Here is a 27,836-nt window from a genome sequence, read left to right as displayed (position 1 = left end):
AAGCCATCTTGCCCCTACTCCAGACCCAATAATTCAGTATTTCTGAGTTAGACTCAAACATCTGTATATTTTTAAAAGTTAATAGGTGATTTGAAAATGCTGCTGGGATTGAGAACCATTGAGTCAGCTATACAGCATAGCAGCTGTACCTGCAAAAGACTTATCAAAACAGGACATTGTTAAGGGAAATGAAGCCTGATACTGTTGTGGAGAATTTCTTAATAAAATTATAAAAAGCTTAGTCAACTAACATTTGTATAGAAAAATACATATCAGGTCTCTTAAGGGCAATGGAAGACAAGGTGGACTATAAAACAGACAGGATTATGTTGACAGTGTTTCCATTGATCCATCTGGTAACATTGAATGTGATGATTTACTGACTGAGCTCATCACACAATAATACTATAGCTTGTCAGCCATATAATTTGACTATTGACTAACATCATAAAATCTCAGAGTTTGGACACAAACTTGGAATTAGCTGTGATCTGCTTTAATACTCTTTACTATTCAGCTGTCTTTTTAGAAAAAGCCAGGATTGAAAAAATATTATTTCAAATTCTGACTAAAACTTCTTTTAGAATTTAAGAACATACATTCTGAAGTCAAACTGAATTCAATTACTAGTTGGGTGGCCTTAAGAAAGGTATTTACTTCTCTAAGCCTTAATGATCACATCTCTAAAATGGGCCCAAGAATACTTATCTCAGAGCTATTTAGATTTTATATTGATTAATTTAGATAAGAGTGCCTGGAAAACAGAAGTATCAGAACTAAATATCTGTTGAAGGCAAATACAGTATTTTCTAAAGGTTGTCGCTGAACATCCAAGCCCAAAAACAGTCAGTTTAGAGACACAGATCAGTTTCCTAGAAGACTTAGTCCACCAGGGAAAAAAGAATGAATCTGAATAGGAATGACTTCCAAATTTTTTTGTGCATAAGCATCACCTGGGAGTGACTGTTAAAAATGTAAATTGCTGGACTCTGATCCCAAAGATTCTGATGCAGTATTTAGGAATGGAGTCCAGGAGTATTCACTTTAGGAACCATTCAGGTGGTTCTGACTCAGGGTCAAGGTTGATAAAACAGTTATAACGGAATAGAAATTAACCAAACATTTATCCTCCCCAAAGCCACAGTGTGGCCTGACTTGGAAGAGGCCGTGCTTTCTGCTCCTTAGGTCAGAATTTAGTTAGATGGATTTAAGTTATGCCCAAATATAAAATGTTCATAGAATATGATTATGTTCAGAGTAAAAAATCTATTTTTTCCATCAAATATACTTCCTGAATAATTATCATTTTGCCACTAATATTAACTTCAATTTTTTTCATCACCAATAGGTACATGTAAGTATACAGTCATGGGTCAGATTCATTATCAACTCATCTTTTTCTTTTGTAAAATAATAAAGTAACTTTCTGAAAATTGGTAAATTCTTTAAGTAAACAAAAGTAGCTATTTCCTCCTTTAAAGCATATAGAATAAAATGTTTTGAAATGTATTAATCAAAATTGATGATGAAAATCAATGCACAATTATAAGCTGAATACTTTACATGAAATTGATAAAATAATCTGCTAAAATGAAGATACTCAATCTATAAGTAGAGACTCTTCTGGGCCTAAGGGGAAACTGTAAACATTTTCACTTTCAGGATTTTCCCAAGGAAAGGACAGTGAGCCAAATTCCAGGACTGTGTTTAGTCTGTAATATAATATGCTAACAGATATGCATTAACTTCCTATATTCTAAAAGTTATTGAACGAGACAACAAGAAAATTATGATCTCTAATGGCAAAATGAGCATATAGTTAAGCAGGGAAGAAACAGATGCCAATATGAAAAAAGTTTATCAACATTACAGGATAATAGAACCTAATGATCAAGTTATAAGTCTTTTTTTTTAATTAAAAAAAATTCTTTGGTGAGGGGAAGTAATTGGATTTACTTATTTTTAGATGAGGTACTGGGGATTGAACCTAGGACCTCAAGCATGCTAAGCATGTGCTCTACCACTTGAGCTACACCCTTCTCCAAGTAGAAGTCTTTTTAAAACGTATTTTGTGATCTGGAGTAAGCTACTTAAGATCTCAGAAACTCAGGCACAGTACTTCTTTGAGATGGTTGTCCTGACCGAAGTGTGTACTGAAATGACCTAAACTACACTGAACATAATCATACTCTATGAACATTTTATATTTGGGCATAACTTAAATCCATCTAACTAAATTCTGACCTAAAATGAATAAATTCAAGCTGTTGTTTATTGTAATAACTGACAATTTATTAGATGAGATCTGTCACAGGTAAGACTTAAATGAATGGGACAGACATTGAGGGCAACAGAAATCTCAAATTAAGAGAATGTTGGCATGACTGGTAAAGCTCTTGCAGGGAATGGTATTTGAATTGGATAACTCAGAATAAATAAGATTTGGCTAGACAGAAGGACAAAGATCATTTTAAGCTGGGGGTGTAGGTGAGTGGTGATAAGAGCTGAAGGTCAGAGGTAAGAATTGTTTAGGATCTGTTAAACTGTTTAGGATAAAACTGTGAAGGATAATTTGGGGTAAAACAATAGACAGTTTTGAATTTCAAAAGCCAATTTTGGCTTTTTGGTAGAATTTTTAATTGCTCACATATTTTCCCAGTGTAATTCAACATCTCTTTAGAGCAGCAGTTCTCAAATTTTAGTATGTGCCAGAATCACATGGAAGGATTGTTCAAACACTAATTGCTGTATTCCACCTCAAAGTTTCTGATTCAATAGGTTGGGGTGAGGCCCAAGAGTTTGTGTTACAAGCTATTCCTGCTGACAATGCTGTGGGACACTGTGAACCACTGCTTTAGAAGATGATAAGACAGAGTGGATGGAAGAGGTTTTTCCTTAAAAAAAAAAAAAGAAATAATTCAATAACTGAAAGTCCTCTTTATTTCCTGTAAAATTTCATCCCCTTTCATGCCAGGTCATAGAAAAACCTACATGAAGACTTAAGGAGAAAAATGCTTACTTTGACCTCCTAATCTCTCTTTTGGGTTCAGGTCCTTAACTGTGGGAATGAGGAGCCCCTGATCCAAAGGAACCTAGGCCAACCAGCCTGGAAACTTTAGAGAAGACTTAATCAGCATTAAGGATTTTCAAGAATTGAGAGTAATAGAGCCAAGAGATTGGAGAAGGTGGGTGGACTTTTTATTACAAAGAGCCCCTATCAATTTGTGCTGGACATTTTGTCCTTGAGTTACACTTAACGTCCTGCTCCATAACCCACAAACTGTTTTCAACTTGCCTTCATTCACCTTTTCCTTTTCTTTAACAGACACCCAGGAATGAGCGAGTGGAAGAAGACCTCTTAACTTAGGCCTGTGCCACTGTTTAAGCATCTCCACCTCCTGCTTCAAAATCTTTCTCCAAATCAAACTTCTGCTATGCAGTGACTATACTTTAAGAAATATTTCAGAAGGCAGAAAGAGGAAATGAAATGCTTTGGGAGACTATTTTCTCACACATGACTCCAAGGGCACTATCGCACAAGTCAGTACTTTATTTTCAATGGCAGACCAAAAAAAAAAAAAAAAGTTGTGTTTTAAGATTCATGTAGAAGTCTTTGTGGAAAAAAGTCAAAAGTGGATTTAAAATGTTTGAAGCTCCAAAAATCTCTCAGTAACAGCAGCTTGTTTATTTCCTAGCCATTCATCTTTCCTTAAAATAAGAAGCTATATAATTACAAAGTATAATTAATAATAATAACAACAATTACCACAAGTACAACAGAAATAATGATAGTAAGCACCATGGGCCCAGATCCCCATAGTTACAAAAGATAAGAATTTGTCTCAGTATTTTCAAGAACAGACAGCAGCCCAATAATACAGGGGAAAAAAAATTGAAAGGAAAAAAATCTTTCCTATGCTCCCTGGAAAGTACCACAGAAAAATAGACAATAAACTTTAATACCTGTTGTTAAGAATCTTCATTTTACAGATCAGTTCAGGCAATTTAAACAGACAACAACATGAGGTCTCTAACGTCTCTTAGGAAACAGTATCAACATTAATTCCTGTCTGGTCCCAATTCCATTTCTAGTTAAGCATCCCCATCCACTCATAAGAAGAAAGAAATAGCATTTGTATAGTGTTTTATAGTTTATAAAGCACTTTCACAAACATCATATTATTTGATTGTCTCAACAATCCTGTGGGATAGGTAAGTAGGGAAAGTATTAATATTATACCCATCAGAAAATGAGAGAATTAAGGATCAGAGAAGAAGGAAATAAATTAATCTTTACTAAACATCTACACTGGGTCAAACTCTATGCAGACTTGAAAAGAATCCCACGTACAGAGTTTTATGTAACATGAAATAGGCTCAGAGAATCTGATACCTGCCCAAGGTCACAAACGGCAGAGCTAGGCCTTGAATGCAGATAAGATGCCCTGCTTTGCCACCAAACCACAGACTTGACTTTACTTGTACATGTCTAGCTATAGTAACTGGCCCTCTCCAGAGGAGGCGTGTTCAATTGCCAAATGCTATAACCACTACTAGTTTCAGGGTTTTTGTTTGTTTTCAGTTAGCCTGATGAAAAAGGTTTACATTCCTTGAGAAGATGTGCATCTTTATAATATTATTTAATATGTCAAGAGAAAAAAAGAGAGAATGTATTATTTCATTGGTTTAGAACAGCAACTTCTAAAAGTTACTCCAACTACCCACAGACACAAGAGACAACACAGCTCCATTTCCACCCAATATTCAAGACAAGAAAGAAAAAACAAAAGACTAACCAATCTCAAAGGCTGGGTTCCAGCATGGGCTCAACTTTAAATTACCGTTATCTAAAAAAGTGGCTAGCACATATGCATATTAAAGTGAGGGATAACAGCAGAGGGTGTATGAACAAAATAAGTCATCCGTTCCTTGTTCTGTCTCAAAGCTACAGATTCAGACTTTGAAACCTCTTGACCAAATGACCGTATCACTTTTTATTTTTACTTTTTATGTGCATTTTCTTGTACAGTTTGTCTGTTTTGTGTTTTAAGACCTTAGTTACAGTCTCCCTCCACTCATGTATGCACAACTTCTGAGTTAGAGCATTTAAAGCTTTGGCAAAGCAATGTCTTCCTACAAAAGAGGCAGAGGTTTTACCCAGAAGGTATCCTGGGAATTTGGGCTGCAGAGGTGAATGGAAGTCTAGAGTATGAGTAAATATTTGTGAAATTAGATTGAATTTTTGAGTATTAAACAAAGACATTTATTGAAAGAAGATTGCTATATGTACTGAACTACTATCTTGCCATTGAGAATTTTCATAGAATTGCAGAATTTCACAATTGTTGCTGTACTAGGGATTTTATTTTTATAATGACAGAATATTGTTGTTGGACTTCATTAAAATTATATATCACAATCATCTGTCTAAGGCTCGAACATCCTATAAACATCCCTGTAAAGCAGCTGTCTTTGCTTAAACACCTTGACCTTAGAGAATTAGTATTTGTTGATATTAGGGACTGTTGTAAGCTGACTATGCCCCTTCTCCCCACACTCCTCCCCTTACTTCATATGTGAAGCCCTAACCCCACAATGTGACTATATTTGGACACAGGGCCTTTAAAGCAGTATTTAAGGTTAAATAAGGTCACAAGGGTGGTGTTCTAATCCAATAGGACTGTTGTCCTTAGAAAAAGAGGAAGAGTCATACAGGATGAGTGCATGTAGAGAAAAGGCCATGTGAAGAGATACAGTGAGAAGGAAGTCATCTGCAGGCCAAGGAGAGAGGCCTCATGAGGAACCAGCCCTGCCAACACCTTCATTCTGGACTTCCGGCCTCCAAAACCAAGAAATAAATTTCTGTTGTTTAAGCCACACAGTGTGTGATATTTTGTTAGAGCAACTGGAGGTTTTCACAACAACTTGCAAGGTAGAACTTGATTAAATCTACTTTACAGGTACAGAAACAGATTATGGGAGATTTGAGAAATGTCCTAAGAGACATAATGGGTAAGGGGCACAACCAAGATTTAACCTAAGTCTGTCCTCCACACCAATATTTTTTTCCCTCCTTGTCTGTGTTTTCTACCTTTGAACACGTAAGGGTGTTTAAAAAGTTAGTTTTTATAATGACCTGAATATTTTATTTTTATGTTTCACCACTAGCTTGTGTTCTACTTGGAGTCACAGAAAACAATATAATTCATCTTCTTTGTGACAGTCCTGAACACACCAGAATATAGTTATCATATTCCTTCCTTGTGAATTTCCAAACAATCCAAGTTCCCTTCACGATTCCTCATATCATATGTTTCATTTCCCTGCCATACTGGAAACTTACTCCTGAGAATGTTCATATTTGTTCCAATTTCTTGTACTGGACTGTTAAGCCATATCTCCCCTGTATCATTCATAAGGAGTCTTTTGAAAATATAAAGACAAAATTTTGCATTTATCCATTTAAAAAATTTTATCTGGTTAGATGTAGCACATCATTCCAGTCCTTCATGATGTGTTTGGAACTTGAATGCTTCATCCAACAACTTTCCTATATATTCAAATTCATGTCATCTGCAACTCTGATGAACAAGAGTTCATACAAGTCATTAAAAAAATATGGTGGTCAAGATAAGGCTGAGGCTATTCCTGAAATATGCCATAGGAATTTCTTCCACTGTAATACCGAGCCATTTGTTTGTAGCTAATAGTGTGACCATTCAACCAGTTACTACTCTGTCTGTACTTAGATTAGTTACTAATCTATCTGTACATCTAACCCAGGCAAGATCAGATCGTATATTGTAGACATGCTTTCACTGAAGCCATTTCGGTTTCTAGCAAGCACCACTTCTTTCCAGGGATCATAAACCACTGTTTCATGCTTTATTGTTTTAATAATGCATTCTAGGTGTTTGCTCAGAACTGACATCAAGCTATTTGTCCTTATAAACTGCCTTCTTATATTTTCTAAAAATCAGAACATTTTTTATATCTATCTCCAGTTGCCTAACATTTTTTTCTCTTCTCCTCAGATATGAATGGCAGTAACTGACCTTATTAACAAATCCACTTACTAGCTTCTGGCTCTGTAGCCCTATTTCTAGGCTCTCCTCTGTTTCCTTTTTTCCTGTGTCCTTCAAAAGAAGAGTCTTTACGTGTAATCATGGACTGCATCCAGGGATGGTATGCTGGTCAGAGATGGGTTGGCAAACCAGAAGAGTAGAGAGCACTTAGGGGGCTGACCTTGGGCCTGGCTGTGCTGGAGGAGGAGAAGGGGCTATGGTTAGGTGTGGCTTTGCACTCATCCCTATACATGCTCTGCCTAACCTATTTTTCACTCCTGGCTGTGCACCTAGACAGAGTTACATCCTTTTTCTACTCACTTCAGATGATTTTCTTTGCCAAAGATTCAAGACATCTTTGTATTTTTCAGCCTTTGAGAAGTTATGTTGTGATATATCATGCTTTTATTTTCTCAAGAAGAATTTCTCTGAGGCAGGCTGGTCCCCTGACCTTTATCTAATCAAGAAAAGTTGTTTGGGGGGTGGGAGATGGGGAGGCAGGCTGGACTTTAAATGCCCAAATCAGTTCTAACAAAAACACTGAAATTCAGGTGCCTGAGGTTAGAAATACTGGAGGGAATTCAATTACACTAATTAATATTTAAGAAGGGCTAGAGATCACATGCTGAATGTGGGAAACTAGGCCAGTCAGACATGAGCATATGGGGAGGGCAAGATCAACCGATAAAAGTAACAAACAAATCATACATAAATGCTCCAACAGGAATGAAAAAGAATATAAAGTAAATGTTCCAAATGACACTGAAGAGGAGGTAAAGTAAATGGTCTACCAGACATAAAAGTGAAATGTTCTAACGCATACAAGACATTTTATTGGTTTTATATAAACACATATATTATAAAAATGATTTTTTCCAAATAAGTTAGTAGGAAATGTTTCTCATTTATAAAAACAGACTTAGTTTGGGATCTGTGGATTCAGAAAATATTATATTGGCTTTCATTTCCTGACTGGCTCATCGAGTTGTAGGCTCAGGAAGGCTTGACTTTCATAACAGATAGTTCCCTAATGGCCAGGCCTGCCTGGACACTCAAAACCAGAGGAGTATTCTAGGTTCTACACAAGCTTTTCTAGTTCTGGCTCTGATGTAATTTGGTTGGTACCACATTCTCTCACGAACTTGATTTTTTGTTCCTGGCCCAGTCAATTCTGATTTTTGGTCACTCTTTTGTACACTTCAAAGCTTTCTAGAGCAAGCACTAATGGTGCCAGAATTACCTTGCTTCTACCATGTAAATGTTTCTTTTTCTTCTGTTCTAGCACTTACCTACCCTTCCCACGCCTTCTCCACTTCTAAGCCCTCTCTCTCTCCTTCCTCTTGCTCTAGTTAATCAGAAGGTTATGCCCCAAACCTTGTACTACTACTCTGTCAATCTTATTCTTTCAAAGCGCCACACTCTGGAAGCCACTATTTATCAATTCACAGCCCTGTCTTGGGAACTTCGAAAACTGGAAGCCCAGAGGACTCACTGGATTGCTTTTACTATCAATACATCATGCAGAAGCAGATAGAGTAGTAGACGGGAGGACAACTGAGACTGAGATTTGGGCTCCTTTTCCAAATTCTCTAGTGTACATAGACAGTAACTAAATGACTTTGGCCAAACGCAATGTCTATGCACAGTGTGTAGATGTTAGGCTCTTGGAGAGAACAACACAAAAAGACAACGAGATTCTAGCTCTTCAGGAGTTAACCTCCATTTGAAGAAATTATTAAAAAAAAAAACCCTAACATTCACAAAATAAAGCATTTCCAAAGGGTCAAATTGTCCTTAAATAATAGAGGGACAGAGAGAGAGAAAAAAAAGTTACTTCCTAAATATTTGAACCAAATTAGTGGTTTTCAAACTATGCTTCATGGTTCTCAAGCTTACAAAGAGATAATTGAGCAATTAAATATTTAATTTAAATGTGAATTAAAAACACATATTTGAATCAATGTACAATTGTGATAAAAAATAACATGCAAATTTAAATGTATTATATAAATTTTTAAAAGACTAATGTGATGTTACATTATATGTACAATAAATATATACAATAAGGCTAACTATTTTTCACACAGGGCTTAAATTAATGCTCTGTAATTGGACGGTAAACTGTTAAAAATAAAAGAAAACAAAGAAAGAAGACTTGCTACTATATGCAACTAAACTGTGTCTCATGATTTTCTTAACACTGTATAGTACTCCAATCCTCATACAAAAATACACTGAATTCTTAAGCCAATATAATAATCTAATTCCAAGTTGCCATTTCTTTTATATTTACCATTATATTGTTATTGATTGAGTCTATAATATTTAACATGATTAATAATTTGGACTTATAAAATGAGTTTATTTTAATAAAATGCTACTCTTATTATTTCACATGTAGAGATTCTAATGAAATTTATTTAGAAAAGAGGGTTCTGTTGTTTAAAGAAATAGGAAAAAAATCTCTGGATCAAATAATTTGTATAAACTCTCCAACTCAAGGCAGTATGATTCTCTTGCTTCTGGTTCCAGGCTGTTCAATTTCTGAATTTACTGACTTGCTGGCTCTGACCACTGTATACAGCAGATATATGGGGCCCAGACTAGATTTCACTGTGGCTACTATTCCTTCAACATTAAGAAAGATGATGTTTTTACCCTGAGGAATAGATTACATATCATGAAACTATCACACATTGAAGGAGGTCACCTTATCTTAAATTTACCCAACACATAAAATTTATCAGATATTCTTAGAGTGCCAGTTATCAGAACTTAATATATTAGTTTAAAATTTAACCAGCAGTTGCCAAGAAATAACTTAATGGAAACGTCTCAAATTATCTAAGAATCAATGCTTAAATTCACTATGTAATATGTGGACATTTATTCATTTATTTTACATTTACTCAAAATATATCATATCAAAATATTCCAGAATATTTTTCCTAACATCAATCAGCCGTTATCTATAGTTAAGAAAAAAGTGACTTTCCACTACTACTGAGAATGAAACTAGCAAATCTGAGGAAAGATTCATTTTCAAAACCTGAACTATGCTCTACTATGAAATGTTTCAAACTCTTATGACACTGAAGGATAAGGCAAGAATAAACTGACCTGAGGTCTTTTGTAGGCTCTTATATAGAATAGTTAAACCAGACTTAGGCACATATTTGTTTTTTAAAGGTTGTGACTTGAAAGGTACTACAGGATAAAGCTTAAGAGTGCACGTGAGTTTCTATTCTGGCTCCACATTCCCAGCTACGAGACCTTGAGCAAATCACTTACTGTCTAAGCCTCAGTTTTCATTTTTGTTAAATGGAGGAAATAATAAGAATACTTCTCCTCATAGATTTGTAGTAAGAAATAAGTGAATAAATAAAATAATGAATGAAAGTTACTTGGCACATTCCTAGCACATGAGAAACTCTCAATAAAATTATTAACTCTAATTATTAAAATTGCTAAACATCTAAAAGCCAGTATTTTTCTTCTGGTTATCTTTTTCTATGACCTTATTTTACTCATAGTTTATTGCCTGTATGTTCTTCCCTTCTGGAATAATGTTCTGTTTAGATTTTTTCTTTTTTTCTAGAATGTTCTCTGACTCTTCACCTCCACTCCAATCATCAGATAGGACTGCAGGGCTTCATTTTGGTAGTTTTATACTTGCTTTTCTGTCACTGCTTGTGTTATTTTCTTGTTCCTACTCAATGGTTTAAAAAGTAAAACTCAAGGAAGAACTAAACATTATGAGGAATTTATTGAGATGAATGGTTATCAAAATTGAGCAAAAAAGGATATTATTAAAAATAAATCACACCAAGGGAGAGCAGCTGATGACAGCAGCTGTGAAATGGCTGTGCATGGTGGGAATCAGTGAACGCCAAAGAAACAAAAGAAAAAATTATGGAAGGCCATGAAACTTACATGATTTACAAGGGAAGTCTAAACTTAATGAACAGCCTCTGAAGATTACAGGAGCTAGGAAAGTCATTTTTGGATGAATATTTGGACAAGACAGTAACACTAAAAGGACTGATGTTCTCTGATCAAATCAGAACTACTAATAAGAATAGAATGAGAAGATGAATGGAAATTTTTACTGTATTTGGTTTCTTCACTGCATAACCTGTGCTGAGGGAAGGATATCCTTGTGTATATCCATATAGATGAGATGCCTAGAAAATCCTTGATAAGATGGCAATAGCAATAAGGATGGTATATTTTTAAGAGCCAAAGTTAGGAATTCATGGACAAGTTGAATAAAATTAAAATTCCAAGTTGGCAGGCTTTGGGGCAAAGAATTCTATGACACAAAAGTTTTTCTTAACTAGGACTCTAAGGCTTTAGTTGTTTGAAAACTATTTCATGTAGGCAACATAAGAACAAATAGTTGGTTTACTGCAAAGGTGCATGCAGATGTATGGCTTTTCCCCTTGTACCTGGATATAGACCTCCCTCTCAACTTCCATAAGCACTAAATTTAGTTAAAAAGTAAAAATAAAGATACTGCAGAGGAAACTGAGATGGTAATATAACATCACGCCTGAGAGAATAAACTATTGAGACAAGATAAACAAAACCAACTGAGATGAGACAAGCAAGCTTAACACAAGTCAAGGAAGTTATATTGTTAAAATAAAAATACTACTAAACAGAACCAAACTTGCTATTCATAGGAATTCATGGGATTAGCAAATGAAAAATTTTTCTCAGAATCTACATAGATGATTCCTATGAGATTACTACAAACATGGGTAATTTTTTTCAGAATTGCCTTTCTTTCCAAATGAAATTTTAAGACATTTCATGAAACAAATAAAACCTTATCAGAAATAAACCCTTAAAATTACTAAAAACAAAAGGCTAGCCTACTTAGGAAAAGAAAACTCAAGTCAGTCACAAATGGTGAGGTAACTCTGACTTAGGGAGACATAGTACAAAATATTTTCATTAAAGCCCCTGATATCTTCCCTTCTTGAGAAGAAGCTGCTCTACTCTGCTGAAAACCTGTAAAGTTACAAACCAGTATTCAAAGAATATGCATTTGAAATATCCATTTAGGAAAAAAACCCACATTCATTCTCATATTAACATGAACGTGTAAACTTCTAAAATCATCTTAAAAAGAGAAACATCACTCTTGTAATTAAGTGTTCTTGCTTTTTCCGATAGTGGGCATTTAGAAAATAACAATAATGCAGGAGCACAGAGTTGTAGTGAATCCAGTCACGAGGTCAGTATGAGAAGTTAATGTATGACTAAAATCAAGCTTTCCTTTCATGCTACTATTCTATAAATAACGTCTTTCTTTTGCCATGATTAAAATATCTTTTCATCAAATTTGAGATAAATGCACTAGATATGGTAAATGTATTTCTGGCTTAAAATGACAGCAATGCAAATTATATGATAAAGAATATATCATTGTCCCATTTGTATTTTGATAAAAACTCTTTTTAGGTGATATCATTTCATGTTAGGCTTTTTTGTGCTGCTTAATATTATAATTAATAATTCATATTTTTGTCTTTCCCCTCGCACTCTGACAACTTTTATTTTTAATCGGTGGGCTTGTGCCAAATTGGTTTGTTATTTATTTATAATGTAAAATGACAAGGGAATTGAATATGTGGAATAAGATAGAGATTTTCTTTCATATGACAAAAAATTCTTAGTAATGGGGATATTTCTCGCTTACCCTTATGGACTCAAGGGTTTTGAGAGGTTAGATCAGATGGCACCTGCACCCCATAGGACAACATATGATGAATATATTAAATAGAATTGTTCATTTATGTTTTTAAAATTCATTTTAGCTTTGTGATGACAGCTGGGCACAAGCATAAAAAGAGGACAAAAAAAATCAAAATTTGTAAGACTCCTTATTCTGATAGATCCTATAGTGCCAATTAAGTACAAATTCTGACCAAACGGATCTATTTGTATTCTTTCCTAAATGCTAAAACATGCAAATTTAGTAGAAGCAAACAGAAAATCTCAAGGATATGGAATTTCCACTGACACAGATAAAAAGTTCTGTCTGTAGTGCTTTATAGAGCATTAAATAACCCCTTCAGTTCTGCCCATAACCAGAAACTACGTAATCTGAAGGCTAGAGCATTGAATGGCTGTGACAGAAAATTCAGAGTGTGGTCTCACAGATGATAACAACCAAATCACCAAAGGAGCTGGTTAGAATCAAGAATCACAGGCCCATCCAAGAATTACCGTGGAGTCAGAAACTGTCAGAATATGGCTCTGGAATCTGCACTGGAAGCCAGCTCCTGAAGGAGAATTAAGTTTGAGAGTAGTCTTACGGCAAACCCTGCATCTCACAGAGCTCCGCATTGTCAGACATGCTCTTTCAATTCATCCTTGTGTCAAACATTAGAAAATGCACGAGACACAACACAGTGGACCAAGCAATATGCTTCCTCAAAGATTCCAGTGTCTCCTGTTTCTTCTGTTAATTTAAAACCCATAGTCTACCCACTGCCTTGCTTAAGCTAGCCCCTTATCTCCAGCTCTACCTTTGCCGTCAACATGTATGGATTTTTTCAGGCTTTCATATCACTCTATCAGTCTCGAACATTTGGAACAGAGAAACTTTTCCCAACAATTTGGTCCCAGTTCCCATCTAAAACAATGCTTAATAGACTATATTTGTATATAACACTGAATATTTCTAAATAATGTTATGACCTTAATTGTTTTGATCACTATTAAAACATAATGGGTTGTAGGTTGAGCCAGAAGAGGAAGCTGGCACACAGTGGGGTTCAGTCCTTTAAGCTTAACTCATCAAGCAGCCAAGTATGAACTAGAGTACAGGCACTCCGGTCGAGACCTCCTGCCTTTCAACCTTTTTCTTAAGAGACCCTTCCCCTGCTTTAATGGAATATGCCCATTTTATGGGCCCTGTGTGTTAAAGCTATTTTCATCTATATTTATGTGCGCATGGTATTTATCTTTTAAAAATGGACTACAGAAAAACCGAATTTTATTGTGTCAGTATAAGATTATGCAATCTGGGGTGGTCTAGTTTAAAACAGCAATACTAATGATGCTAATGCAAGTCTTGTGAGGTACTGCTTCTGACCTGGTAATAACTAGATTAAAAAAAAACTTACCATTTTGACTTTTCATCATTCATTTTAAGGTTTGGTGCTAGTGTTGGTATGAGAAAGAAAATATAACTGCTGTCATGTTGAATATGTGTCAAAAAATTACTAATAGCCACGACTACTTGGTTAGCTGTACGTCACTATTTGAACGTAACTATGGGAAGTGGTGTTCCAGAACCTTATTCATGACAACTGTCATATAATGAAAGGAAGTAGAAACTATCAGCTTACGGAAAACATTAACAAACTGATGAATTTTCAATAGAGCTCTATCAGACCAGATTATCTGAAGAATGTGCCTCCCCCCAAGCATATATCAAAATCTTCATATTTAAGTTTTTAGAGAAGAATAGAACAGATCTATTTTTAAAAACATTTTACTTAAATGGCATTATAGAATCTTTCAGAAATGGGAGTTGATTTAAATTTCAGTATTTTTGATCCCCAGAGGTTAGAGAAGAGGGTGGACAGAGGAAGAAGAGAGGAGGTGAAGGGTGTGTGTGTGGAGGGGGGAATGCGGGGGGAGGTGCCCACTTGTGTGAATTTAAGCACCATGGCTTTAATGAAGAAAAATTTCCTTGTTCTGTGTTTATGTATCTGTGTGAAATAAGTACTGCTCTCTATAACTGGAGTTTATATAGGTTGTATTGTAACACCCTTTGAGAATCTCTTTAAACATCAAAATGTATTTTTCCAAATAAAAACTTCCATGATTTAGTTTTATTAAAATCTAAATGAATGTTTCCATTGATTTGTCCAGAAGGGTCTGAGCAGAGTTGAGGGAGCAACTTTTTAAATGATAATTGGTAGCAATGTTTCCTGTCCATCAGACAGCAAGCTACAGAAATACAAAGCAATAGATATACACCTAGATAAAAATAATATTGTAGAGTCCAGCTGCTATCTGAATGGTGAGGACAGGCTGAGATGGACTCCTTGGCTTCCTTCTGTCCAAAAATTTTCTGTTTCCCTCTTTCCTATGGTTACCACCACGGAACATGTTAAAATCTCAGTAGGGACTCTGTTTCAACTTTTCCTTTCAAAACACAGTGAAAAAGCTTAATGGAAAAAAATGTCCTTCCTATCTCCATGCCAGGCACAGTGTAAGATCCACAAACTTAAAAGCCAGGCAAATAGTCTTTTATGTGCCCCAAAGCTCAGCAAATGACCTAGTGCTACAAAAATTCTCAAACAGGCATGTGACCTGACTAATGTGTGCTGTGAGATGAGTCAAGAAAAATGGAACCATCTGTACTTTTATTGGACAGTCAAATAATTTCTCTCTGTCCATCCAAAAACATAATTTGTATACTTTAAGGGAGATACAAGGGGAGTTTTTTCTTTAAAGGATCTAATTTTTATATTTCTTTAACTGAGAAATATAACCTAGTAAACATAAATAGAGATAAATAAATGGGCTTAGAAAATCATGACTACCTTCAAAAATTGTTACTACTCATCTATGTACTAAGGCTTAAGATTTACAGGAGGAAATCAGGGAAAGGAAAGGGAATTAACAAGATGACATAATCTTCAAGAAGTGGGAAGTGGCTCCTCTGTGATGAGAACTACCAATGATTGAACTGCAAGAGTGGGTGATGGCAAAAAATAGCAATCAGCTGTCAGGCCATGTTCATTTTGTACATGTTACCAGAGCTTTGCCATTTGTTTCTTAAACCATATGTCAACCATATACTACCTCCATTACCCAATAAGGGAATTTCAGTGGATTTGTTCTATTTTACAAGTTTTGATGGAAAAGAGGACAGAGTAGTGACAGTTGGTAAAATATGGTAAAAAAAAAAAAAGGCTGAGTCTTTCAAAGACAGTACCTAACAAAATATGTATATTTAAGAAGTCAAAGGGCAAGATGGAACTGAGCAGGATACTATGAATAAGCTGACAGACATGCATATGTAGAGAATCATAAGATACTGGTCCTCCATTTCAAAGACTAAAGTGCCCCCTTCTTTATGGATAAGGAAGCCAAAGTGCAATATAATAATAATAGCTAACATATAATATATCCAATATCATAAGCCAGAAACTACGTCAAACATTGAAAAATATTATTTCATTTAACTCAAAAATATCCCACAAGGCAATTATTATTTGCATTTTTATAGATGAGAAAACTAAAGCCGACCAGAGATTAAATAACTTGTTCAAGTTGCACAGTAACTAAATAGAAGAGTCAATATGTGAACTAAGATCTTGTGATTTCAAAATCCAGGCTCTTAACCATGAGGCCAGTAGTTCTTAACCCTGACTGTACATTACAATAACTTGGGAAGCTTTTAAAACCTGCTGATGCTCAGACCTCACCCCCAGGGGAATTCATCAGAATTTCTGAGCATGGGGCCCAGACGTGGGTGTTGGTATCCAAGCTCTCCTGGGTTATTATAAAGCACAGCCTGGATTGCAAACCAGTGCACCATGCTGTTCTGCCTCCCATGAAGGTTGGTACAGCTGTGCCAGGATGAGGCAGTACTGGAAACCAAGTGTCCTCAGTCTCCTTGCAGGGGCCTCTCCCCTACCCCACCATATACTCTTTGCTATGTTCCTTTGTCACGACTATCTGGAGAAGTAATATGCAAGTGGAAGTTATTACAAAGCATTGTCATAGCAGAATATGGTCACAAGTCCATGGAAGAGAAGCCTGTCTATCTCTATCTATAGGCCAAAACACAAGAAGACTCAAACTTATTACTCTCATCCCCAAAAGGGAAGCATAATACTGGTCTTAAAGCCCTTTATACCAAAGCTAATCACTAATATCTGGAAGGTCCTCCTCCTTTCCTTCCACAAATCCAGTAAAAGTGGCTACTAGGCCTAAGGGGAAAAGATCTAATCACCACTCCTTTACAATGCTATTTCACTCAGGATCTCAAGGCAACCAAAAGTCATTCCAAACATAAAAGTAATAGAAGTAAAAAGAAAATGTGTGTAGTAGAAAGATAGTGTCAGAAGTCCTAGGTTTTTGTTGGTGTTCTGCCACTTTACTGCCATGACTTGAGGCCACTCTCAGCCTTGGTTTCCTTTTCTGTACTTAAGCTATATCTATCTCTCTTAAATGCAGTGACTCCAAATGTGTGGTCCCATCAGGATCACTCAGGAACTTGTGAGAAATGCAAATTATCAGTCCCTATAACTAGACTCAGAGCCAGAAACTCTGTGGGTGGGGCATAGCAATTTGTGTTTTTAACAAGCCCTCCAAGTGACTCTGATCATTTCCAGGTGATTCTGACGTATCTACTTCATAGCTTTGTTGTTTAAGGCTAAAAGGAGACTGTGCATAAAATTGTTAGTTTTTATTACTATCTGCTTAAGTCAGAAATCTCAAATTCTCTGGCAGAAATATTTAGAGAAATAATGTTATAGCCTACATTAGTTAGATTAATAACCTCATTTCTGAATTTCACTCTGAATGTGTAGATGAGGCACAAGTCAACCAGAGGTTATGCAATTAGTTTGGAGTCAAAGATAAAGCAAGGAGTAGAGCTGAGAAGGAAACCCCAGAATGAACTTGATTTTAATTCAATCAAACTGTTAAGGTACCAACCACGCACTTTCATCTATAATCACAATGAACCTTTTTATAAACAAGTCTCTATCTTTTAGCTTAAAAAAATATAACAGTAGCTCTTTGGATTTTAAAACAGATTGACTTCCATAATTCTGGGCTAAAGACAGCTCAAGAAGCAATAAGAAATCACAAGCTTTCTACAGCTAGAAGGTGCAGTGGCCCAGACCTGTCTGTATGTGAAGGGCAGACAGAATTCCCCTTGCTCACTTCACATTTCTGACTACTGCAATGGTGGAAACCATGATAAATGAAAATGAGTATCTAGTGGTTGAGTTTTCATTCTACTATATATTCTTCTGTAATATTACTATTTGGATACTATAAAACATAATCTGGGTTTCAGGAGACGCTTTGGAATGCGTTTTTCCCCCATCCTCCTGTCAGCTGCTCTCTGTCTTTTTACTGTAATTTATCTGATATAGCTACTAAGACGCTGGATACTTTTACATGCGAGGATGCAGAAAAACAAAGAGCGAGGGAATGGGTTGTTAATGAAATTCTCTGATTGTAAAAAGCACTTTGGAATGATCAGGTGGTAAATAATAATAAGACGAAGTAACATAAAGTGCTTAGATGCTACAGCAATAGTCACTCTATAAATGCAGAAGACATCAGACATGAATGGAATTTGTATTTTATACAGCTTCTATGTGTGTATATAGAATATACAGTTGCGAATTTTACAATAATACTGGTAAAATATTGTTCAAAATACATCCTTACTATCTTATCACTTTAAAAGGCATCATATAGAAGCACCCATCTGTCCTAGTGAAATGGAGAATGCGTGTCAAGAGGCTAGAGAAAGAGCCTCTTTCACATGAAAAAAGCCCAAATAAAAGGAGAGAATGAAGACGAGAAAAGAGTAGTGCTGTTACAACAGCTTTGGAGACATGCACAAAGATGATCCTCGAGAAACATCAGGGACAAATAACTGTTAATGTGTGGCAGAGGAACTATAATGAAGATATATGATCACACACCAAAAATACAGACACAAGCTCTTTCTCTTGCTGGGCTATTTTTATGGTGGTAGTTGTTTTTAAATGAAAACAGGGAGAAGAGAATGAGAAGTATGGTTTTTTTGATTATTGCTATTGTTGCTGTTTAGTTTAGTTATATCATTAAAAGAAATTCCGTATCAGGAAGAACACAACCTCAGTGCTTATCATAAATGCGCCTTCAATTTTCTTGTTGTTATTTTCCCTTAGTAGTTGTTCTTAACACAATGCCCATTCATTAAGGTATGCTAAATCCTGGTCTATGGTGACTCTACTTCTAAAGAGATGGAGAAGATGCTAAGCGTGGAGATTCTCTTAGTTATAAGGGAAGAGTCTGATTAGAATTCTGAGAAAGCAGAGACCTTAATAAAAAGATCACAAGCCAAACAATACAGAGCACTGAAGCCTGAATCAGCCAAAATACACAGTTCTCTCCCTTCCTTTGTCCTCTTCCTTTGTGGATCCCTGTGTCTCTAGGATATTTTCTGTCTTCAGTCATTTAAAAAGCACATCCAGCTATTTTTTAAAAATATCTCAAATTTCCAACTTGGAAGAAGATAGCAACTTTCTCAGAGAAACTAACCCTGTGTATTCACAAAACTTGCACTTATTTTTGGAATAGGAAAGTGGAGAGATAATTACCAACATAGGAAAGGAATAATAATAATATTAGTAATAATTACATTAATACCAATACTTTGGGTTCTAGAGTATGTTTTATCACAAAATTTCACTTGTATTAAGGGAGACTTCAGGACAAGTTGATCATTAAGCCAAAATCAGACTCTCCAAAAAGTTGTAAATGCTCTCAGAACAAGCTTTAGTAACGAACAAATGCTGGGACTGTGGCATAAAAGCATCTCGCTGTCCCTAGGTTCTAAAAGTTAACTATTAAACCATATGCTGTTCATCCTGATTTGGTTTACTCAATTCTAGAAACAAGGACACACTGATCAGACTGCCCTGGGCAGTTGAACACCTAGTGCAGGCTTTGTGAAGACAGTGTTCTTCCCACCAATGCTACCCAAAGGGCTTCTATTATCAGGCTATCAATTCTGTATTGCTGGTGAAGGATGGAAAGTATCTTCTTTTGAAGAACAAGTTCTTTTCTCTCTCTGGTTCTTTCTTCTGGTTCTGGTACACTCAACATTTTATGTGCTCAATCTCCTCCACATCTTTCCCCGCTCCCCACCCCAAACCATTCCCTTTTTTTTCTACTCTAGTTAGTCTTTTAATTATTTACAGATTTGCTTGTCTGGACATTTCATTTTAGCAGAAGGTGGCTGATTTTTTTCAGCACCTTTTAGTGGAATGCAATTATAGATGCCTAGAGAGGGAACTGGTCTTAATGGTATTTTTAGGTTTCAAATGTGACAGAGATCTTTACCCTTTATTGATTTTTTTCCCTGTGTACTGTCCACTTTATAGCTTGAAATGGCTTCAGTGGTGTTTGAAAAACTGGTTGTTCGTCACTGTCCAACCCATTTTTTTTTAAAACAGATTTTGAAAGCCTTGTTTTACTCTCTGCCTTAAGGAAGGTTTTGTTTGGTTTCGTTTTCTTTGTGGAGTCATGCTGGCAGAGAAAAACAGTCTAGAATATTGCTTTTAAATGTGGTATGATTGAGATTATAACCATATTGAATCTCCATTCAAAATTTATTAGATTGAGCCATGTGTAGCTAAAAGGAAAGAGAGGTCATAAGTCTTTAAAATTTTTTCACAAATACGAACACCAAGGGATGCGAATGTTAAAATTCATCAAGTACAAAATGATATCCCACTATTGGAAAGATATTTTCTCATGTCCAAAATTCATTTGTGGGGGTTTGAGGTGTTGGAACATTTACATGTGGGATATTCCTCCATATTTTTGATAAAAGTGTCTGCGAACGTCTTAACATCTATGTAATATTACATTTGTAAAAACTATACATTGCAGGTTAGAAACAGCATGACATGAAGATCATTTTCAATGCAACTAAGAATAAGGAAATTTTCCTATGTTAATCTGGGATTGTTCATTTTACTTATATTTCCAGGACTCTATGCTCCACAGAGAGAATAAAAGTTGAAGAACTCTGGGATAAAGAAAAAGGATGAAAATAGCCAATGGTATTCAGATTTGTTTTTTAAAAAAGCCAAAATTTCTTTGTTTAAAAAACCAGGATTTGGGGCTGAATTTTATGGTGATTTTTGATAAATTCACAACAAAACTTTCTGAATCTTCAAAAAGTGAAAGAGTAAAACATACTCTAAATTTAGAGTAATAAATAATAGTGTAGACATATATTGAAATTGGCAACAGCCAGAATTTGAGAGAAGGAAATTGAACATTCATTGTGACTGGAGGAAGGGTGAGCATGAGAGATGCAGCCCAAGAAAAGCACTCATGACGTGTAATCCAAAACCCAGCATCATACAATGAAGTTTTTATATTTTTCTTTTCAGGGGAATATTTGAGGAAAGATTGTTCCAGGGTTCTTGTCAATTTTTCTTTTTTCTTTTTCTTTTCTTTTCTTTTTTTAGCTAAAATTTCACCCTAAATTCTAGCGAAATGGTCAGGAGTGCTCTTGGAGGTTTTGACCCAAATGAAGTAAGCGGTTGTAACAAAGTTATAAACTAAGCCAATCTACACTAACCCCCAAGTCTTGCTTAAAGCAAGGCATTGGGATTTGGACTCCAAACTGGCAAACTCAATGGTCCAGCTGCATAAGGGCAAATTGGAAAACCACAGCTGAGTTCTACCCTGAAAAATAAAGCTTCTTGATCTTGGTAGGAGGGTATTCCTACCACTGCTTTACTGTATATGCAAATTGTAGCTAAATTACACATTCCATTTTTGGTAACCTTGAGGAAAAGACAATGTGCTATTCTGGGCGCATATATTTTCTAAACTGTAAACTGTAAAGCACTATGTAAAAGTAAAGTGATTAATTAACATCTCATAAGAGAAACATATGGATAGATGATGAAACGGATTAAAAATGTATTAAGCATTTGCTTTGTAAAAGTACTAAATACTACTACTAATAATACTAATAATCATTCTTCAGAAATTTGATGGGAAAAATCTACAGAATATGTTTGCTGAGAATAATCATCAGTTTTTAATTTTGGGGAAGAAGACTAGGACAAGTCACAGGAGGATTTTGATGGGAAGTCTGAAACCCCCGATCTATGAACCACCCATTTTAAGCTCCAGTTTCTTCAGAACTAGTAATAACCTGTTTCCTGAAACCAAAGGGAGCAGTAAAAAGAGTTGCCTATACTCATGTGCTTCAGCCTCCTGGAGATCTATTAAATCCATAGCCCAGGACTCATATTTCTATAAAAATGATAACACAGTAAAAGTAAAATCTCATCATCACTTTGTTTGCTTTGATGAAATTGGCTATGCCCCCAATTAAATTATACTACAAACTTCTTTCCTACTACCAATAATGTAAATATATAACCAGGCACAGGAATGTGGTAATGGAGAAAGGATGAGTTTTAGAGTCTTAGAACCTTGGGTTTGTATCGTATTTCCACCCTTAACAAGTCATTTAACCTCTGGAGGTTAAAGTTTTTCCATCTATTAAGTGAAGATAACGGTACCTATCTCACAGGCTTGTTTTAAGAATTAAATGTAAAACTCTTGGTGCAAAGAGGTCATTCAATAAATGGCAGCCAAATCACTGCCTGCAGTAAAATCAAGATAAAACATATTTTGTCAGGACTGTTGCACTGTGAGGTAGGTCTGGTATCCAAGCTACAAAATCCATTAAGCCAAAATAATTTGGTCATTTTAGCAATGTATTTTAGAGATATTTTTAAATGACATTTTCCCAAAGTCAAGCTAGCTTATGGTTATATGGGATTTCTGTATTTAAAAGGGAGCTTTATTCAGTTTATAAAATAATGTTTCTACTCTTGTTCCCCAAATCAAGGATTATAAAAACCTTCCACCAAAGAGGATAAGAGTGACATTTAGAAAACCAAGTTTTTAAAAACTATAATAGGAAATGAATGTAAATTGTGAAGAGGACAGGAAGTACCCCAAGTCAAAGCAACACGGAGAAGAAATATGTCCTGCAGAAGAGGAGGGATGGAATGACACTTAAACACGAGAGAAACGGAGGAGTGAAGTGCAATACCAAGCCTTAGAAGCCTGCAGGTTAAGAAGTGTTTGAAACTCTGACTCTAAGATGAGAGGTAAATTCAAGAATACATATCTGTGAGAAGAAACGCAGTGAGAGCAAAATTCCTAGGAACCAGGAAGAATTTAGGAATAAAATCTTTAAGTGGGATGCTCCAAGGTGGTGCTAGCTTCAGAAAATACAAATATTGATGGGTTAAATCAAGACTGAGAAAAATATAAAGCCAAATATGGGCAGCTCTGAGAGAAAAAATATAGGCAGCTTGGGACTCAACTGTCATCACAATTCATTTGTGTTTCGCATCCCACTGTTTGTGACATTAACAGAATTTCGAATTTAGCAATGAACTATTTTTGAATTGTGAATCTCTGCAGCCATTTTCCATATGTAGCTACCACTGAAACTAGCAATAATAGCCCTTTGATCTTTAAAAAACTTCCAATTAATACTATTCAAATCAGGGCTCACCTAAGAATTTCTCAAGTTAATTCACTTTCTCTATCATTTGAAGTGGAGTGTTATCCCTGCTCTTTATTTGCATTAAGTCCAAATTATTTGACTATTTTAGTAACAAATCCTTTGGTGGCTTTTGCTTTTATAGTCATTTTTCAAAAGATAAAGTTTTAGATTGTTGAATTCTATTTTCATTTAACTAAAATAAAGCAGATCTTTTCATAAAGGCATTGAAAGGGGTAAAATTTACATGCATCGTTCCTATGGTGTGTCAAACATTAAGCAAGGTAATTTCGAATATTAGCATTTATTTAGTATTGGTATGCATATATTAACTCACATGAACCATATATATTTATATATATTCTATACATAATGAGCTTATATTCATGTACACAGGACTTTTCTGTCTTATTGTTATTATTGCCATTGTTAACGGATATCATTTATTGAGTACCTATTACATTCCAAGAACTCTTCATGGCACTATGCACATATACCATGTAATGAAGCCATTTCTGCTTCATTTTCCCTTTGAGGACTTAGACATAAGAAATAATGAGTGCATGATAATATATTTTGTAAATGGTAGAGGTGATAACCAAATACATGGCTGTGCAACCACAAAGTCGACATTCTTTTCACTATATAGTTCAGCCTTTCGTGCTGAGGCAAGCCTACTGTTTTAAAAGTTAACAAAATGTGTTAAGATTCCATACAACCGTTTTTCTTAATATACTGTTATTCCATTGTGCCATCATCCTCTTAAAATTATTCAAACTTCTACAGAACATCTACATTGATGTTCACATGCTTTTCCTCATAAAGCGTGAATCAATTCAAAAAGACTAATTAAGCACCTACTATGTGGCACCACTAACCTTGATATCTTTGTTCACTATTGTGTTAAGATACAGATCTTGACAATGTACAATCCTTTCTTTCCTGAAGATGCCTTTTTGGGTAAAATTATATTTCTAATCTCTTTTAGTCACTGATAATATAAATAAAATAGCACCTTGTGAAAAACATTAGGGCTTTGGATTTGAAAGTTCCTTTTAATAAAACAAACCTAGTTAGCCACAAATTGTTGAAACAAAATCTGTAACATGAAGGGCATTTAAGGCAGATTTAAACAGCATTTCTACCTAGAAACAGAAAATTAGTCTGCATAATGTCATTTATCTACTGAGCTAAATTATATTATAATTTTCAGCTATAAACCCAAATTCTTCATGTGTGTGGCAAAGATGTCTCTGACCCACCCTTAGTAGGAAGTGTGTTTTGACTTGTTTTGTCAGTAGTGACATAGTGACAATGGAGTTGCACTGGACAAAATATGTTTTTGGCAAGTTTCCTTGGTAATGAAAATATGTATAATAATAATAATAATAATCAGCATCATAATAATGATAGCACTTAATACTACACTATGTGACAAGTACTGTGATTAGCACTTTACATGCATTATCTTACTTATTGCTCAAAATATCTCATGAGGTGTGTACTGTTAATAACCCAGTTTAACAGATAAGGACACTGAGACATGGAGAGGCCAAATAACTTGCCTAGGATCACGCAGACAGAGAAGAAGCAGAGCCAATGAGTCCAACTCTCAGACCTACACGAAGTGGGGATGACAGCAGGTGCTATGATGTTTGTTCAAGAGAATACTGTATATGTGCTATTCTGTCTGCATCAACTAGAGCTGGGACTCAGCTGCTTTGTGGGCCCAAATCTGAGGACAGCTAACAGGAGTTAAAATTTCAGTTGCTTCTATTCATATTGCCTGCTAATTAAAATGTTCCCTTCTGAGAAGACAGTGGCTGGCTGGCATGACCCTAGAACATAATACATGCTCAAAAAAGTATATTGTGAATGTTAACAATGGTTTCTCAAGTACTGAATGAACCAGTGATTTCCACTCCCCACCGCCCCCTTCAAAAAAAATAGGTTGTCCTACTGTCTAAAATATTTTCACCATGAGCACATATTACTTAGGTGAGCAGGTGAAAAAATTAGAGCTTTCTTTTTGTTTTGCTTTAATCTTAGATTGTTAGTCTCAGTTAAAAATGTGACCCCTCTGGGAAACTTCTCCTGTTGCCTATGCTCAGATCCAATCTAGGATAGTACTCCTTACTCTGTCCTTCACAGAACCTTATCAAAGCCACGTACTATTGTTCATTGTTTGTCTGCTCTACTTTATCCCTGGAAGATTGACCCTATAACGTATCTACCTCTTGCACCTCTGGGTATCCTGAACTCATTAAAAAACCAAAAACACAAAACCCAGAAAACACACACACACACACACACATACACGAACAAGCTAAAAGATGAAAAAGAATGATCTTGGGGTTGATTGTGCACACAGTTTGGTCCTTGCAGGTGGCTTATTTTCCCCCTTATATTATGTGCAGGTCCCCATGAGAAAAGAGCTTCCCACAACAGGGAGAGTCCTGAACTGACTGGTCTGTTCCCCAAAGAAATTCATAAATGCATAAGAAATATATATATATATATATTTATACACATACACACATTCATACATACATCCATATTATGAAATAATATGAATGCATTTGGAAGTCATGGAGAATGCAATAGGCAATGTCTCAAAAATAAAGCATATTATTTTTATGTTTATATTACTTCACATTTTATATTTAGTAATTTTATTCCCTTTCTATCCTACTACATTATGTACTCTAATACATATTTCATGTAAGTGAAACTTTATTCACCATTCTACCCCTAGTTCCTAGAGGAAAGCATGGCACTAAACACACAATAAATATATGTTGAAAAGAAGGGAAGGAAAGGGAAAACAGATACAGAAGTTCTCACAATATTTCTCATATTTCTCTGGAAATAATAAAGGGGGCGGGTGTCTCCAGTACTTTTCCAGGAAAACATGAATCATCAATGAAGTTGCAAGCTCTCATTCTGCTACCAAATTCAGACCAGCTACCAAATTCTTTTTTGCATAAAATGTCTCAGACCAGCTACCAAATTCTTTTTTGCACAAAATGTCTCTTCTAGCCTGTTGATACCCCATTTCTGGCACTGCGAGACTTTGGAGCAGGGTCTTAAGCAGAAGCAGCTCAAGCCCCTGCCAACTAGGGAGGCTGCTGCTATAGGTTCCAGCATTTCCTATAGGTCAGCTGAGGCCCCAGAGGGGCAGTGGAAAAACACATGCGAGTCTTCGCAATGTCGGGTGCATTCACTTACACATTTGTCTTCTCCCCTCAAAAAGGATCCTGGTAACAAATCACTGAATGATGATGAGAGCAATGGAATAGAAGGTCCCCATGATATCTGCCATTCCAGGCTTGGAAGATATAGACTCCTGCTGAGGGGAAGAATGAAGAATCGACAATGGTTTCTTACGTTTTGCAGCTTCAAAATTGCAGCAGGGTCCTATTAGATGAAATTGCTATCAACAAGTGTATACACATACTGATATAATACAATAGAAATCTTTAGTTTTACTCGACAGGAGAGTATGTGGTGATTCATACTTCTCCGAGTATGGAGAAGACAATATCTTAGTAGTAATAAATTATTTCAGATTGTGAATTTTTTCAGACAATGGTTGGACTTGTCCTTTTTCATCTTTGTATCACCCAGACCCAACATATGACATAGCATATAGTATATCAACATATGGTGGCTAAAATATTAAAGAACATTTTTTGGCGATGGTGAGATATGGCTTGAAGGGTTCAAACAAACACAGAATTTTTTTCTGAGCTCAATCTTCCAGTTTTATGAGCAAGCAATCATCATTTATTATTGTTTTGTTCAGTTTTAATATAATAAGCCCTCACCAACTGCGGTGTGGAAATCTTACCATTTTATGCTCAGACCCTAAAATTTTAAAGCCATGATTTTGAAAGTTTGGTTTTCAAGCTTTAGTGTGCATAACTAACCTGGGTAGCTTCCTAAATTGCAGATCCCCAGACTCCATCCTCAGAGCTTCTAATTCAGTAATTCCGGAATGAGACCCAAGGATCTTCATTTTGACAGGCACCCTAGGTAATTCTGGTACAGGTGGTCCTTGGGCTACTTACTATGGCTTGGGCTACAAAGGCGATGTGAAAAGAAGCCTTTATGCTTCACCTTTTCAATATGGAGAAAAGACTGGCCTATTCAATGCAACTTAACCATCAAAACTACCTGCGAAAAGACCAGGCAGTTTGCTAAGACTTTTGAAAATGAACCAAGAGAGGACATAAGGGCAAGAAACATTAAATTTCAAGCCAGAAAGGATTCTTTTCTAAAACTTGACAAAGACTGACCATGTGCTTAAAGTAAAAGTAGAAGATGAAAGGCAGCAATGGTTCATTAACAATTTTAGGGAGGCAATGTTGATTCAAGAGGTTTATTTGATAAAATTTGTTTTAATGGCTATTATAAAAGTGGACGCCTTCTAAATCTTTTATTTACCATTAAACTAC

At 35.6% G+C, this 27,836-nt stretch overlaps 1 protein-coding gene across 18 annotated transcripts in view; it reads right to left on the bottom strand.

The window, feature by feature from the left end:
- The window catches only part of ZBTB20 (zinc finger and BTB domain containing 20), a 730,245-nt gene that overhangs the window by 352,011 nt on the left and 350,398 nt on the right, over positions 1-27,836 (bottom strand). The window contains exons 1-2 of one of the 18 annotated variants that reach the window (XM_072964894.1): positions 27,309-27,530; positions 26,608-26,728 (exon numbers count right to left, since the gene is read on the bottom strand). The exons of 15 other annotated variants lie outside the window; for them this stretch is intronic. The gene's annotated coding sequence lies outside the window, so the exon portion shown is untranslated. Of the gene's footprint in view, positions 1-26,607; positions 26,729-27,308; positions 27,531-27,836 lie in introns of those variants that run through there. 2 more of the 18 variants (XM_072964897.1, XM_072964904.1) reach the window with 2 other exon arrangements.

The sequence above is a fragment of the Vicugna pacos genome, chromosome 1, assembly GCF_048564905.1.
Source record: "Vicugna pacos chromosome 1, VicPac4, whole genome shotgun sequence".
Taxonomy (NCBI): domain Eukaryota; kingdom Metazoa; phylum Chordata; class Mammalia; order Artiodactyla; family Camelidae; genus Vicugna; species Vicugna pacos.
This window is presented reverse-complemented; position numbering and strand designations above follow the sequence as displayed.